Genomic DNA, 12900 nt, shown 5'->3' with positions numbered 1-12900 from the left:
GCCTCGCCGTGGCTTGAGGTACCAAAGGCAGCAAATTAGCCAATTGACACCATCCTGCAATCAGAGAGGATTTTCTTTCCATCACTCTCCCCGCTTTGCTAATGAAACAAGTGCTGCCATTGGTTAACTCGAGGCTCTAATTTAATTAGACAGCTCTTAATTAGGACAATATGAGGAGCGCTGTGAGCAAAGTGATTTGTTTGTAGTGTGACAAGGGCCTATACGTGATTAAACCATATGGACTCCGATTTTTTTCTTCTAATATGTAGGAACAAGAATAACATAGCACACACACACGCGCGCGCGAAATAAAAATAAAATAAAAGTACAACGGTTATAAACATTGTTTTCTACCGTCAGCTGTAAGCTCGGCTGCGTTATTTACCTATTTATCCGCATTATTTACCTATTTATGTGCCATGAGTGCCAAAGTATGTCTGCCGAAGGAACCAAGATATATTATTAACACGCGAAAAATGACAGTCCACGACAGGCAGTGCATCTGATGCCTTAAAATGTTTGTGATATAGCGTGAAACCACGGCGTCCCACTGCAGATGTGTTTATGAGTCCCAGCGCTGGTAAATATTTCATGCGCTAAAGTTATGAACCAGCGCACTGATATCGGGGTCTGCTGCGGCAAATACGGCGCACAGGAAGTAAAGGGAAACCTTCAAAGAACATGTGTGGCACTGTGGGTTTTAAATGATTTTGTTTTAAAATATCATTTAGTTCAATTAATTCCTGGCTTTTGGAGAAGTGTTTTTTTTTTTTTAGGAAAACAGTAAAAATTCAAGGCCTATTTAAAACTCATATAAAGTCTGACTGGTTATACATAATGAGATGCTGAGAAAAAAAAAATCTTTCTGGAAAGGATATCCCACAAAAAATACACTCAAATAAAGGTCAAATTTGATGTCAGCGGGATGCAGGTCTTTCAGATAACTGACAATTAGAGCATGAGTTTATTATTAGCAGTCAAGGTTCAGTAAATAAGAATTAAAAGAGAAATTGGCCCGTAAAAACCACAACATTTTCCACCATTTCATTACCTTTACAGACTACCTGATGTCCCAGCTGCAGTATAATGAAACTTAATCAGGATGGATAATGATGATTCAGAATTTGAAATAAAGTATCAGCAAGTTTAAGTGAGTCAGTCTCCAGTGCAGAGAGAGTGGCTGCAGCCAGTTCAAACAGATTCCTGCTTAACTTAACTTACTAACCAAGTTAACACATACTGATGTTCAAGGGGAATGCTTTCAGGCACTGTTGAATCTATGACTGTAAAGCATTTTTACAAGGTGTGTAAGTTTCAGAGAGGTGTCAGAGAGGTGCTGATTCAACACTGTGGTGTGTGTGTGTGTGTGTGTGTGTGTGTGTGTGTGTGTGTGTGTGTGTGTGTGTGTGTGTGTGTGTGTGTGTGTGTTTTTAAACTGTAGTTTATGGAAAATGTATTCAACTGCATTCTAATAAAAGGTGATATTCTGTCCATCTCATGTATGTAAATGAGGGCAGACAAAATTTTAGAAACACCTTTTAATATAAAGCAGTCTAGTACAACATCACTGACTACAGCATCAAAAACGGATCATTTCCGCTTCACTGAACAACTTTGGGCTTAGTTATACTGCAGTTCCATTACCCAGCGAGTGTGCCTAGAACCAGCTGAACCAGACGAGGTTAAGACAAAACAGATCGAGGCCTGTTTCACTCCTGGGTTCTTCCACGAGTTTGTAGCTCTAATGAACAGTCGTGAATTTCTGAAGCTAACAAGAGGGGTCATTACAGTAGGGCTATAGGGTCCAGCAATCTATTCCTGTGAAACATACAAGCACAGGCTTGTCTGTGCCCAAGCAAAAAAAGGTCACTCTCTGCTCTCCTCATTACAGGATTATGGTTCACTTCCAACACTGATCTTTAATAAGCAAAAAGGGCTTGCCCCCCCCCCCAACAAACCAATTGTTGAATCACCCGTGCAACAACGCAGTGTGTTTCCCCAGGTGCCCTGGTGCCTGTTTTTCAGAATATGTCCTCTCTTCCTATTGGCTCAGTCAGCTAGTGGACATAACCAAAGAGGGGGGGGGTGAGTTGTTATGCCCATGGCCAGCCTTGTCCCTTGGGGAGAGGGTATAGTGCAGGTTAGGATCTCTGCCCCCTGCCTTGCGCACACCCTCCATTGACCAGCTGAGCTTAATGCACAGACTCCCTATGAACAGTATTTAAGCTATTTCTACTCCAAAATAATTATACTTTGTAATTTAAATTTTAAAAAGCGCAGGTATATCTCTACAATTTGTCAGTGCTGGTATAGTATAAAAATAGGTCCAAACCAAAACTACAAGAAAACCTCTTTGAAAGATCTCTATATCAAACATAATAATCTGTAAAAATACAACAATATATAATTATTTTTAAAAAAACATGTTTTTCATAAACCAGTTCTGCTTAACAATGTTCAGCTGAGCATAAGATAATGTGCTTTTTTTTTCCCAAGCGCTCAGAAAGCGTACCGCCATTTTTTATTGTTGTGCCAAAGGAATCTGCTTGCCACATGGGTCTAATCTAATCAATGTGAATGACAAGGAGAGAAAAAGCCTGAAAGTGAGCACCAGCTTAGGGACTTTACCTAATGCCCAGTACTGTCACTTCAATGATGTGATCGCAGCACATAAAATGACAACAAAATTATAGCCAGCAAGGATATGGGGACATAGTGTGCTACTCCAGTCAGGTGAAATTGCTTTTGCCGACGATGAAATGGCCTGTCTCTTGTCGGATGGGTAAACATTTCCTTGTCAGGCCAGTAATAAGGAATGAGGCATACTGGGCTGAACTAAGAGGATAGAGCCAAGGTTATTTGGGATTCATGACAGGTAGTGGCTTATATTACAGTGGCACTAAAAATTTCATGGGAATGCATTTAAGATGGCCTTTAAGTTATTTATATGTTGTTTGCCAGACGTCACATTGCAATTTCCATCAATAAATCAAAGTGAAGTATTTCCTTCCTTTTTTCCTGGCTCTTTGATTTAAAAACGAAAAAGACAAAACCTGTATTTACCTTAAGTGTTTAATTACCTAGCATGACTAATCTGATCAAGTGTGGTTGTGCTTTGTGCTATGCTAACATAACTATTGCCCCCTGTGGTTTCCTGCCATCAGTGATCTGCTCTGTCAGAGGGAATCAGGGTGCTCTCTGACAGAAAAGACAGCTGGAGGCCTGTTAAGGGGCGGAGTGGACAGTTGTGGCTTTTAAACCCTTATTAACTGTCCTCCCTGGACACACCAAGACACGCGTCTACGCAGAAGTGCACTCCTACACCTGCTCATTATTGATGGCCTTTAAGAGTCGCCCAGCCAGACTAGACCCAGCCGTGATTCTTTACCACAAAAGCTCACAGAAAATTAATCTCAGGACAGGTGATTATGATGTTCCATGGAAGTACAAGTGACACGGCTCCTGTGCTAATACCATACCTGAGTCTGCACTGTAGGGATTGGTCACCCAAAACAAATATTTATACACGCGCTTCTTTATCTGGAACAGAGTAAAATAAAATCAAGATTCTAGCTTATTAAAAGTCATTCATTCAAGACGGGTTGTAGCCCCTGGTTCACTTTATCTCTCTATTCCTACAGTTTTTGCCCATTTAAATACATCACTCCAATTAATTTCTTAGTAAGTGAACAAATTTTCTCTGTTTTCCCATGCAACTTAGCTTTTATAAGTGTTTGCAGAAATACAAATGAGAGAATAACACCTAAACAAAGATTTTTGTAAATTGTATTATATCAATTAATTGTCTTTTGATACTATTTGTTTGAATGTGCATTTATTCACAGTTATAGTTTTGTCACCTCATACCCTTTTAAAACATTTTCCTTACTGCAGGCCCCTCAAATACATCATATTTTTTTTTATTATTAAACATGCAGTTTCTTGCAAGGTTAGAACCACAGTCCTGTGCAACGGATCCTTAATATGGCATTTCATATTCAATACAATTATTTACCGTTATCTCTTAAAATTAGGCAAAGCGCATATTTTTGTAAGTTATTTTTAACTTAGTCTTTCTGTCGCTATCAGTTGTTTCTATATCACAGGGCAATGACAGCATGATAATTAACACACTGCTATGGAAACAATAGAATAATTCTGTGGGAGAAAGAGCCGTGAGCTATCCGCACGGCTCAGCTGAGCCCTCCTCCTTACAAAAAACTACAATAATGTGACTACAGTTGATGGTATGTAAAATTCATGCATAATTGTAAATGTGTGAATTTGTCTCAAAGTAACACTTGTAAAATATAGCAATCCTTCAGGTGCCACAGTCCCTGAGAGAGATGCCTACAACTGCACCACGCACGCTCTCGGATGTGTATTATTTGGCTTAACAAATGGTGAGGATATAATGTGAGGAATCACAAAGTTAGTGCAAAGGCTAATGTCCCTATGAAAACTTCTTTTATCACCTGCTACTGACCTGTTATCAACTGTTTGGTTTGTTGCTATAGTCTCTTTAAATTTTAAAGAGCCTGTGTGACCCAGCGAGTGCAGTTGGGGTTTGTGACCATTTTGTTATTTCTGCTGCCATGCACTGTCAGACGTCTGCAAGTGAAGAACATGGCCACTGTCCCAGTAAGCCCATGGCATAAAAAATTCAGACTAACTCTACTTTTTAAGCCATTTCTGATGAAAAGCACACAGAAATGAAACTGACTTATGCCAAATGAATGTCATTGAATCGCTGTGATTGTGAGGCTGATGTTTGTAACTTGGAAATTATTTATAAAACATCAGTTCCATTTTAAGAGTAGCCATGCCATGAAGTGTGCACTTACTCCTTTGAGAATCCTCTGAGGTTTCCCAAGCACTATCAGCCTAAACCCGAACAATAGAAAACAGAAGGCTCCAGTCCGGTAACTTCAGCTTTTGCCTTTTTTGACGTGAGCCTACATTGCTCAGACAGGATGAAACTAAGTACTAATTACCCAGTCACAGCTGTGTCTGCCAGCGTATTGTTTAATCAATAACTGGGTTGATTTGATGATGAATGTTTAATCTAAAAACAACAACTCAGAAACCTGTCATCTGATTAATCAGCAACCAAGATTAGGTACCCAAATATCCTTAATTATAACTATGATAAATTGGTGTTTCACCTGCAAAAGAAATACTTATAAAATATGCACATATGCTGCACAGAACCCTTGAAAGAAACAAAATTCTCAGTTTGAAGACAAAATATTTTGGGGAGAATAGGAGCAAACAAGGCGACTGTCGTGTTACAAGAATAATCTTCATTAAAATCACAGGCAACAACACCAGGCCAACACACAGCTCATTGGGAATGCAGTGTGAAAAGAGAGGCCCACAGATTATCACTCTACGTAACTCATGTTTAATTTATCCAGGAGCAATATTGTCAAGAGCCCGACCATTCCAAAGAACTAGACGCTGATAAAAGCTGGAATAAGACTTAGGGAAACCCAAAAATAACACAGGCTTCGAGTAAAATGTCGCAAAATGGAGAGAACACACTTGAGAGCGAAAGCATTAGAGACATCTTCGATATGTTTAGCACAGCTTCACAGTAGTGTAATGTAACTGCTTTAGGATTGTTAATATTTCAAAAGATGACTTTTAAATGGAGTTGACAATAAAATGTTCATACAACAACCAGATATGATACACCGCACTTAACCTTTGCTCTGATTTGGAACTGTTCTACAAAAACCAGCACCTTCGCAGCAGATAGTACACTGTACAGTCCTTAAATCTAGGCAATGCAAGTACAAAAACAAAATAGTCATACCTTCAGCTATAAGAAGTAACCCTAAACCAATTTCTGTGTGCTCTATCGTGTGGTGTTTTTTTTTTCCCTGCTCCTCCTCCTCCTCCCCATGGCTGAGTGAAATGGAATTGCCTCTCACATTCAAAGACAGCTCTAGGAAGGTGATAATAGAGCTACTCCCTGCTGTCTGCAGGCAGGAAATAGGAAAGTGGCATATGGGGCCAGGAACCAAATAGAGAGGAAATGTGACCAGGCAAGGGAAGGAACTAAAGGAAAGGTTAATGATCATTTCTGAATTCTACAGGGAGGAGAACCATGTTCCAAGTTGAGAGGAAAAATAAATGTGACACGATTTATGTCTCTACCACTCACATCTAGGCTGTCACAAACAAACACGTGGAAACCAGTTTATTTTCTTGAAAAACTTTGCCAATTTTAAGGCTAATAAAGAAATAAATTTAGTGACAGGGACTGTTGCAGTATGAATGTTTCATCCATACAGCTGCACAAGTGCTCCAGGACGCTGTATGTTTCAGAAATGGTATAAAGAAGAGAATATATGTTACAGTGTGCCATAATTTCACACTGATTAGAAAGATGAAAATACAGAAAATACCATATAATCACAAAAGAATCCATCTTCACAGCCTCACCAGTGTGCTCCAACAAGTGTGAACTACTGCCTGGTGTCCTAATGTTGCCTTTATAGCAGCCCCTGGGCCTGCAGCATCTCCAAGAGCCTTTAGGAACTGATCCACCCCTTAAATGACCAGGAAACTAAGCCGCTACACTGGGGCTACATTAAACAATGGACACCGTACACTGATTTGTGTGTGAGAAATGAAGGGGAAAAAAGGAAAAGATGAATCGTAGAACAACTAAAAACGTTTGCAGTTAATGTGAGTGAAAACATTAAAATTAGCACTGTGAGTGCAATAGAGTGGATGTGTTATCATTAGGGGCGATGTAGGCTACAATGGCAGGGAGTGAGATTTGCTTTCAAATTTTCACCGTTACCACACCTTGGTTGAAAGAGTTTGTGCCCTTTCGCCAAAAGGCTGGATTCTCACCCTTTAACTATCAGTTACATCTGCTGTAAAGAAGGAATCAATCTTGAAGCAATTTGCACTTGGTTTGTGCCACTACTGAGTGTCTGATAACATTCTATGTAAGTTGTCTTTTTAATTATCTGAGGACGCTGGTGACACCGAGGAGAGAATAGGATGAAAAGTGACTGAAACTGTGGACTTAAAGAATCAACTGTCATGCATAGTGTGGAATGGAATAGTATTCTACACGTAAGTATATTTGTTGACACAGGTGCACAGACACCCAATCACATCTAACATGTAAAATTATAAAGACACATATGACTAAATAATCAGATGCCAGGCCATTAGATATAAATCTTGACATATACAAAATACCATCTGAACTCTGGACTTAAATAACCTGCTGGCAGAGACTGTTTTAGCAACAGCTGGACATTAGAGACAAAGCAACATCACACAGGCCACCTTTTTCCAGATCTGACAGCTAGATCATTTGAAGCTGACAAGATAACACTTAAATGCAAAGGTGACATGACAGTGTCGTCAGAGCCAGATGGATCAATACTCAGCTTGGCTCGTCAGGATCTGAGCAGTGGTTCCGTAGCCATGGTTTTTTTTTTTGTTTTTTTTTTACACTGCCATTTTGAAATAGGCTGTCACCGTCTTGCACAATGTCTGGTATGTTATCAGTGAGCAGATTTCCTTTCTTATGTTGTAACTTAAATGTTGATTAATTCAATTTAACAAAACAACCCAGGATTCCAGGGCAGACCTAGAACCTTTTACTTATTTTTGAATTTTAGCAGACTTAATAGCACTACAACAAATCTTGGGCTCTTGAAACGCATTGCAATGTGTAATGAGAGCAGCAACTGGTCTGGCCACAAAACATGGAAATGTCTAGGTGACTAAAAAGCTCTATGCGAGACGGTTTGAGCAAATTCTAAACTAAATTGGTGGCCGTAATTATGAGACTAAAATGATCAATGATCCGTCAACTCGTAGCGCAGTCAAAAGGTGCTCGAAGAAGCCCACTTTTCCAAAATGTCCCCCAGTGAAACAGCCAAGAAGTCCCGTAGATCAGTTAGAAAAACTCGGCAAGTTGCCTTGGTGACCATCCAGGCTGCACCGACTGGCACTATCTCTATTTTTTTTCCCCCTTTTTCTCCCATCTACATCTATACACTTAAATAAAAAATCAAATCTATCTTTCAAATATTCAACAGTCTCTTTTCCCTGATAGAGGTAAAGGAGTATTGTTGAATAATGCAACTAGACAGGGATCTCCCAGAGCTGGTCTCTACAGGCATCACTGAGCAGGTCTGATCCCACTTCAGTAGCATCTATCATGGTGACATCATCATTCACACAAGGAGATATGATAAGACAGTAGTACACTACTCTACTACTTGAGCCAACTCTAAAGCAGGCAGTGGTGTTACTCATTTAAACCAATCTACTGGCCATCTGTTGATGCTTAAATCATGGTCTGACTGCCATTTCTAAATCAAACACCATCAGTGTCCCTTTATTGCTTTCTACGGAACGAGAACATGTTTTTGAGAGAAAAAAAATTGGTAGCTTGCTAGACACTTGCATATTCTCTTTTACCTTGTGTGATTCTGGTGGGTGTGTAAATGTAAAAACCACAGGGACAAGCGGCTAAGGAAGAAGAAAACAACATCTACATGCAGCAGCAGCAGCAGCAGCAGGTCTCTACGCTGCAGATTAGGGCACTGGGAGCACTTTGCAGGATGTTGTCACAGGTATGACGATGGAGAATTGCACTTACCATCCCCAGGTTACACAAGGTGTGAACAAAATGTGCAGCCAATTTGTTTTGTGCTGAATTAGAAAAGAAAAAAACCGTATAGAAATATGCTTTGGTTTATCTTCATCTGTCTCCCATTTAGTTTGAGTTTCCTGTTTACTATGTGTAATTCAGATTACTGTTGTTGTTGTTTTTTTGTTGTTTTTTTCCCAGTTTTTCAGTAGCTTAGAGGTACATTTGAACACGTATGTCCTGGTTCAAATGGTTATCTAAACTGGACTGCAAGCGACATCAAATCAACAACTAAACACCAGACACAGCATCAAAAAGAAACCCATCCAATCCAACAAGCTCAATCAAACCGCAAGGACAAAGAGAGAGTGTGAGCACTGGCACAGGAATTACTGATCTTGGGGGAATTGGCAAGACCAACAGCAAGCAAGTGTATTACATATGGCGTGCCATTTTCACAGCTTCCACAAAGAGAACACAAAAAGTGTTATATCTCACTATCTAAGACTAATAAACAACAACCCAGTTATGCTGAATCTGTTTAATACTGCAACAAAGACTCGAGGTAAACGGAACTTGTGGATGACTTTTCAGTTCATGTCGGATCTTCGAGTACAGCGGGATGATAAGCCGCATAGTCTGAGCTAAGCAAATACAGTAAATGAAGCTGTCCTCCCACTAATTCTATGAGGTGTCAGTCAGGAAACTGGCCTGCCAGGATGACTTTCAGCTCTAATCAAGCCAGATGGTTTCTTAACACTGAATAAATGAATTGATTTGAATGTAGCAGCTCTAAAAAGGTTAATATTCTTCTACACATGACACAGAGGTAGTCAGCATGAGAATAAGGGAGCCATGGTCTGCTAACCTCAAGGAGGCACATAGGGAATCTCCTCAGTCCAACTAACATAAACATGACAAAACATCTTTGCAGTGTTTGTTATTTTTACAAAGTGTTAGGACAAGGCCTTCGTCGTCCCATTCGTACACAGCTTAAACCTCAAGTGCTATCTTCCGTTTCCTCACCCACTACACTTTATTACTATCATTAGATGGATCACTGCACTTTCCCTGTGGTGTGAACTGCTATCAATTATGTAGCCATCTTTCAATTATTGTATATTGTTTTAGTACCTGCTAATGAATTGTGAAACTACCGTGTTATGGTGTGATTGTACTGGGCAATAACCAGCTACTGTACACTTAGGCACATTTTTCAATTAGATCCGGGTGACAATCTTTTAGTCATTAAGCACATTGGGTGTAAGGATGTCCACCTTACACTTGGCCAAAGGTGTTTCTGCAGTTGCTGTTAGCCAGCAGCATCCCAGCCCCAATGCAAAACCACTGCTGTATGTAAGAGGACTCTGAAGACAACACAACAATACCCACTGTGATTTTCACTGGGGATTTTGATATTCACACCTGTACTAGGTGTTGTTTGGGAGTCTGATAAGCATGTGTGAAACCAGAAGGCTGACTAGAATGGGGGCCTTATTTGAAGGGACAGATCTTTTCAGATATATCTCTCAAGGACAGCACTGTGGCTTTGTATTTGCACGTATAACAATAAGAAGGGGTAAAGCTAATCAAGCACAGCGTATCTTAGATACCAGCCATGTGTCTAATTGAAGCTGCACATGGCCATATGGCCATGTGAAAAAATAGAATGTCCAACAACTACATAAGGATTCAAGCAGAATGTGGAATAATGATAGTCAGTCACTATGTAGCTTATAAACTGAAGATTTATCTCAAAGCTGATGCAACAATTCAAACTAAATTCTGCTGTGAAAGAAAATTTACCAAACTGTGTTTAAGGCAAAATCATTTTCAGTGTATGAAGAAATCACAGACCTTATCATTACAGGATCAGAGGCTGAAAAACAAAATGCATGAGAGTTGCTCCTCCTCTCTCTACATTGGTGATGTTCAGAGGCAGCCTGTTATTGGAGGTGTTAATTGGCAAATCCAGTACAAGTCAAGAGTATGTTCCCTGTCGTCCTCGCCCAGAGAGGCTAGGTCATTAAACCGAGAATGGATTCTTTCATGCTGCCTTAACCCTTGAATTGCAAGTTACCATTCCACAAACATCCCCATGCTCATCCCACCCCCATGTGTCAAGAAGAAAAACAACCTACACTGACTTAACAGTGACAATAAAATAACAGGAGGATGACATCTTGAGAGCCAGACTTTCAGTCCTACAATTATTTCAAATTGGCAGCCAAATGTCTTCAAAAAGTTCAGAAGTTTACAAATGTCCAAGACTCCAACCCTCCCCTGGTAAACATATAAAAGTAGTCTTTGATATGTTGGCCGAACAATGTGAATTTTAGAACAATGGCGTCAACAAACTCCACTGATCAGTGCTTTTGTGTTCTGTGTATTGAACGAGTCTCTCATCCGCCTGAAATGTGAGCCTCCTTTGGGGTTCTGGGTGTGATCTCACCACTGCCTCTGTCATCACTTGCTGTGACTGCCAAATCTCTGCTCCAGAAATCAGGGCTCTCAGACCAGCACTGAAACAAACACAATGGAGAGGGGCTGTTCTGAGACTTTGCACAGACAGCGATGGCGTCAACACATTTAATCGAACACAAAGTCACCTCCACCACTTCTGCACAGAAAGCGTGAGGAGCCCAACGCATGGCAAGACAACTGTGAGGTGGTACTCAGCTCGCAACGCCATGAGAGTTGGCAGTCTCTCATGCCAACAGTGACCAGTGCACAAACAGTTGAATATGCTTCTCTCCTAAGTTGTTAATTATCTAAATGACATTGATGTGAAGAGGGCATTCTAGCCAGGTGACCTTAATCCACTTGCTATCTCTCTGTTTTATTTTCGATTTGATTAAACCCTTTAACAACTCTTTTTTTCCCCATTTGTGTTATATCTTCTTGGCAATGGCATGATCTGATAAACATTGTTAGAATATTTAGAAATATAAGATTTAGAAGAGTAATTGTAGAAAATAATTTCTTAGTGGAATGGTGCCTCATCTGTCTGTTGTCTCCTACAATTATAATCCAGTAAACGGCCTATAAAGAAAAATGTACGTTGCTTTGATGGAGCTGAGATATTTTATATATTATTACATCACAAGCATTAATTGTTTGATATCAATTAACCTCAGAAACTACACATACACAGATGTGTTGTCGATAGCTATATATTATATATATATATATATATAATATTATATATGATATACAGTTTAAAAATTGTCACTATGTACAGAGAGAAACAGGAGGAAAGAATAAATAAATACAGGTGAACAGCCATTCTATTAACAAAAAAATAATTGTATTTATGAAATACGTAATTATTGACCACATTAAGTTCAAGTAGATTTACTACTATAACCCCTTAAGTGTCAGTTAAAAATTGAAAATAAGCATTTACCCTGTTTTGCTAACCTTTAAAATATATGCCTTTTCACAGATGTGTCGACAAAAATTATAAACAAACCTTCACCAAAAGCATCAGAAAAAAATTGTAGTTGTCCTGTGTAAGTCCTTGTACTAAAAGGTCTGTGAAGCAGATTGGTACTAATAATAGGTTTCAACTTTAGATTATTTATTGTGTATTTAATGTAAGAGTGTTTTTTGTTAATTAATACTGCATTTTGCAACTTTAACGCCTGTTATTATGAAAAAATGTCACCACCTAACAGACTGAGAGATTTGAAATGGTCTTGCTCAAAAACAGAAATACACAGCTGCATACTCCAGCTTTAAACAGTATTGTTGTGTAGCAGCCCTGCTTGTAGCCATATATGACAGTAACCACAATAATGCTGAATCTGATTTGTATTTTTTCAATCAATGTGTTCTGCCAAACATATTCAAAAAAATTGACAATACGGTATCTCTTTTTAAAATTTGGTAAAAAAAAGTCACTGACTGACTGAGTGATCAAGTTACACCACTGGTCAGTCGAATGCCACATGACTACGTGCTGACATTACATGAATGATTGTTACTCTGTCAAAATGAATTGGCTCAAACGGCTTCTGCTGCATCATCAGGGGGGCGTTTTACAGGCAGTGTTGCCAATTTAGAGCCTTGGTCGCTAGATTTACCGACTTTTCACACCCGTCTATTGACAAATGCAGCAGCATTCTGGACAAACCTTAGCTACGAGACCAATCAGTATTGCCCCGCAGGCACGCGGTCAGGCTTTCCCTCCCCAGGCAACACCTCTCTATGCGTCTCATTCAATTGACCACACAGCAGCTGACACAGACCTGAATGAGCTTCTAACT

This window comes from Xiphias gladius, chromosome 16 (genome assembly GCF_016859285.1).
Source record: "Xiphias gladius isolate SHS-SW01 ecotype Sanya breed wild chromosome 16, ASM1685928v1, whole genome shotgun sequence".
Classification (NCBI taxonomy): Eukaryota; Metazoa; Chordata; class Actinopteri; order Istiophoriformes; family Xiphiidae; genus Xiphias; species Xiphias gladius.
The sequence above is the reverse complement of the archived record's forward strand: the minus strand, read 5'-3'. Positions refer to the sequence as shown.